The sequence below is a fragment of the Anabrus simplex genome, chromosome 4, assembly GCF_040414725.1.
Source record: "Anabrus simplex isolate iqAnaSimp1 chromosome 4, ASM4041472v1, whole genome shotgun sequence".
NCBI classification, from domain to species: Eukaryota; Metazoa; Arthropoda; class Insecta; order Orthoptera; family Tettigoniidae; genus Anabrus; species Anabrus simplex.
This window is the reverse complement of record NC_090268.1, coordinates 1,192,346-1,198,237: the sequence shown is the minus strand read 5'-3', so window position 1 is coordinate 1,198,237 and position 5,892 is coordinate 1,192,346.

The following is a 5,892-nucleotide window of genomic DNA, read 5'->3' as shown; positions in this document are numbered from 1 at the left end:
CACTACACTGCACTATACACACAGTACTCCACTCGGGACTACACGGGAGTACAGGCACTGTACTCCACTCAGTACTACACGGCAGTACAGCCATTGTACACCACTCTGTACTACACTGCACTAAACACACAGTACTCCACTCGGTACTACACGGCAGTACAGGCAATGTACTCCACTCGGTACTACACAGCAGTATACACACAGTACTCCACTCGGTACTACACGGCAATACAGGCACTGCACTCCACTCGGTACTACACGGCACTATACACACAGTACTCCACCCGTACTACACGGCAGTACAGGCACTATTACTCCAATCAGTACTACACGGCAGTACTGTACTCCACTCGGGACTACACGGCAGTACAGGCTCTGTACTCCACTCAGTACTACACGGCAGTACAGGCACTGTCCTCCACTCGGTACTACACGGCGCTATACAAACAGTACTCCACTCGGTACTACACGGCATTACAGGCACTGTACTTCACTCAGTACTACACGGCAGTACAGGCACTGTACTCCACTGTGTACTACACGCACTATACACTGTACTCCACTCGGTACAACACGGCAGTACAGGCAGTGTACTCCACTCGGTACTACACGGCACTATACACACAGTACTACATTGGGGACTACACGGCAGTACAGGCACTGTACTCCACTCAGTACTACACGGCAGTACAGGCACTGCACTCCACTCAGTACTACACGGCACTGCAGGCACTGTATTCCACTCGGTACTACACGCCACTATACACACAGTAATCCACTCAGTACTACACGGCAGTACAGGCACTGTACTCCACTCGGGACTACACGGCAGTACAGGCACTGTACTCCACTCAGTACTACACGGCAGTACAGGCACTGTACTCCACTCAGTACTACACGGCAATACAGGCACTGTACTCCACTCGGTACTCACGGCACTATACACACAGTACTCCACTCGGTACTACACGGCACTATACACACAGTACTCCACTCGGTACTACACGGCAATACAGGCACTGCACTCCACTCGGTACTACACGGCACTATACACACAGTACTCCACCCGTACTACACCGCAGTACATGCAATGTATTTCACTCGGTACTACACCGCACGATACACACAGTCCTCCACTCGGTACTACACGGCAGTATATGCAGTGTACTCCATTCGGTACTACACGGCACTATACAAACAGTACTCCACTCGGTACTACACGGCAGTACAGGCACTATACTCCACACAGTACTACACGGCAGTATGCACACAGTACTCCACTCGGTACTACACGGCAGTACAGGCAATGTACTCCACTCGGTACTACACGGCACTATACACACAGTACTCCACTCGGTACTACACGACAGTACAGGCACTGTATTCCACTCGGTACTACACGGCACTATACACACAGTACTCCACTCGGTACTACACGGCAGTACAGGCAATGTACTCCACTCGGTACTACACAGCAGTATACACACAGTCCCCCACTCGGTACTACACGGCAGTACAGGCACTGTACTCCACCCAGTAGTACACGGCAGTACAGGCACTGTACTCCACTCAGTACTACACGGCAGTACAAGCACTGTACACCACTCAGCACTACACTGCACTATACACACAGTACTACACTCGGGACTACACGGCAGTACAGCCACTGTACTCCACTTAGTACTACACGGCAGTACAGGCACTGTACTCCGCTCGGTACTACACGGCACTATACACGCAGTACTCCACTCAGGACTACACGGCAGTACAGGCACTGTACTCCACTCAGTACTACAATGCACTAAACACACAGTACTCCATTCGGGACTACACGGCAGTACAGACACTGTACTCCACTCAGTAATACACGGCAGTACAGGAACTGTACTCCACTCAGTACTACACGGCAATACAGGCAATGTACTCCACTCGGTACTACACGGCACTATACACACAGTACTCCACTCAGTACTACACGGCAGTACAGGCACTGTACTCCACTCCACAGTAATCCACTCGGTACTACACGGCAGTACAGGCACTGTACTCCACTCAGTACTACACGGCAATATACACACAGTCCCCCACTCGGTACTACACGGCAGTACAGGCACTGTACTCCACTCAGTACTACACGGCAGTATACACACAGTTCCCCACTCGGTACTACACGGCAGCACAGGTACTGTACTCCACTGAGCACTACACTGCACTATACACACAGTACTCCACTCGGGACTACTCGGCAGTACAGGCACTGTACTCCACTCAGTACTACACGGCAGTATACACACAGTCCCCCACTCGGTACTACACGGCAGTACAGGCACTGTACTCCACCCAGTACTACACGGCAGTACAGGCACTGTACTCCACTCAGTACTACACGGCAATACAAGCACTGTACACCACTCAGCACTACACTGCACTATACACACAGTACTCCACTCGGGACTACACGGGAGTACAGGCACTGTACTCCACTCAGTACTACACGGCAGTACAGCCATTGTACACCACTCAGTACTACACTGCACTAAACACACAGTACTCCACTCGGGACTACACGTTAGTACAGGCACTGTACTCCACTCAGTACTTTACGGCAGTACAGGCACTGTACTCCACTCCGTACTACGCGGCACTATACACACAGTACTCCATTCGGGACTACACTGCAGTACAGGCACTGTACTCCACTCACTAATACACGGCAGTACAGGCACTGTACTCCACTCAGTACTACACGGCAGTACAGGCAATGTACTCCACTCGGTACTACACGGCACTATACACACAGTACTCCACTCAGTACTACACGGCAGTACAGGCACTGTACTCCACTCGGGACTACACGGCAGTACAGGCACGGTAATCCACTCGGTACTATACGGCACTATACACACAGTTCCCCACTCGGTACTACACGGCAGCACAGGTACTGTACTCCACTCAGCACTACACTGCACTATACACACAGCACTCCACTCGGGACTACTCGGCAGTACAGGCACTGTACTCCACTCAGTACTACACGGCAGTATACACACAGTCCCCCACTCGGTACTACACGGCAGTACAGGCACTGTACTCCACCCAGTACTACACGGCAGTACAGGCACTGTACTCCACTCAGTACTACACGGCAATACAAGCACTGTACACCACTCAGCACTACACTGCACTATACACACAGTACTCCACTCGGGACTACACGGGAGTACAGGCACTGTACTCCACTCAGTACTACACGGCAGTACAGCCATTGTACACCACTCTGTACTACACTGCACTAAACACACAGTACTCCACTCGGTACTACACGGCAGTACAGGCAATGTACTCCACTCGGTACTACACAGCAGTATACACACAGTACTCCACTCGGTACTACACGGCAATACAGGCACTGTACTCCACTCGGTACTACACGGCACTATACACACAGTACTCCACTCGGGACTACACGGCAGTACATGCACTGTACTCCACTCGGTACTACACCGCACTATACACACAGTACTCCACTCGGTACTACACGGCAGTACATGCACTGTACTCCACTCGGTACTACACTGCACTATACACACAGTACTCCACTCGGTACTACACGGCAGTTCAGGCACTGTACTCCACTCAGTACTACACGGCAGTATGCACACAGTACTCCACGCGGTACTACACGGCACTATACAGACAGTACTCCACTCGGTACTACACGGCAGTACAGGCACTGTACTCCACTCAGTACTACATGACAGTATGCACACAGTACTCCGCTCGGTACTACACGGCAGTACAGGTACTGTACTCCACTCAGTACTACACGGCAGTATACACACAGTACTCCACTCGGTACTACACGGCAGTACAGGCACTGTACTCCACTGTGTACTACGCGGCACTATACACTCAGTACTCCACTCGGTACTACACGCAGTACAGGCACTGTACTCCACTCAGCACTACACGGCAGTACAGGCACTGCACTCCACTGAGTACTACACGGCAGTACAGGCACTGTACTCCACTCAGTACTACACGGCACTATACACACAGTACCCCACTCAGTACTACACTGCACTATACACACAGTACTCCACTCGGTACTACACGCAGTACAGGCACTGTACTCCACTCAGTACTACACGGCAGTACAGGCACTGCAATCCACTGAGTACTACACGGCAGTACAGGCACTGTACTCCACTCAGTACTACACGGCACTATACACACAGTACTCCACTCAGTACTACACGGCACTATGCACACAGTACTCCACTCGGTACTACACGGCATTACAGGCACTTGTACTCCACTCGGTACTACACGGCAGTACAGGCACTACACTCCACTGAGTACTACACGGCAGTACAGGCACTGTACTCCAGTCAGTACTAAACGGCACTATACACACAGTACTCCACTCGGTACTAAACGCAGTACAGGCACTGTACACCACTCAGTACTACACGGCAGTACAGGCACTGCACTCCACTGAGTACTACACGGCAGTACAGGCACTGTACTCCACTTGGTACTACACGGCACTATACACACAGTACTCCACTCGGTACTACACCGCATTACAGGCACTGTACTCCACTCAGTACTACACGGCAGTACAGGCACTGTACTCCACTGTGTACTACACGGCACTATACACACAGTACTCCACTCGGTACTACACGATAGTACAGGAACTGTACTCCACTCAGTACTACACGGCACTATACACGCAGTACTCCACTCAGTTCTACACTGCACTATACACACAGTACTCCACTTAGTACTACACTGCACTATACACACAGTACTCCACTCAGTACTACACTGCACTATACACACAGTACTCCACTCGGGACTACGCGGCAGTACAGGCACTGTACTCCACTCAGTACTACACGGCAGTACAGGCACTGTGCTCCACTCAGTACTACACGGCAGTACAGGCACTGAACTCCACTCAGTACTAAACGGCACTATACACACAGTACTCCACTCGGTACTAAACGCAGTACAGGCACTGTACACCACTCAGTACTACACGCCAGTACAGGCACTGTACTCCACTCAGGACTACACGGCAGTACAGGCACTGTACTCCACTCCGGACTACACGGCAGTACAGGCACTGTACTCCCCTCGGTACTACACGGCACTATACACGCAGTACTCCACTCAGGACTACACGGCAGTACAGGCACTGTACTCCACTCAGTACTACACGGCAGTACAGGCACTGTCCTCCACTCGGTACTACACGGCGCTATACACACAGTACTCCACTCGGTACTACACGGCATTACAGGCACTGTACTCCACTCAGACTACACGGCAGTACAGGCACTGTACTCCACTCAGTACTACACGGCACTGCAGGCACTGTATTCCACTCGGTACTACACGCCACTATACACACAGTACTCCACTCAGTACTACACGGCAGTACAGGCACTGTACTCCACTCGGGACTACACGGCAGTACAGGCACTGTACTCCACTCAGTACTACACGGCAGTACAGGCACTGTACTCCACTCAGTACTACACGGCAATACAGGCACTGTACTCCACTCGGTACTCACGGCACTATACACACAGTACTCCACTCAGTACTACACGGCAGTACAGGCAATGAACTCCACTCGGGACTACACGGCAGTACAGGCACTGTACTCCACTCAGTACTACACGGCAGTACAGGCACTCTACTCCACTCAGTACTACACGGCACTACACCCACTGTACTCCACGCGATACTACACGGCACTATACACACAGTACTCCACTCAGTACCACACGGCAGTACAGGCACAGTACTCCACTCACTACTACACGGCAGTACAGGCACTGTACTCCACTCATTACTACACGGCAGTATGCACACAGT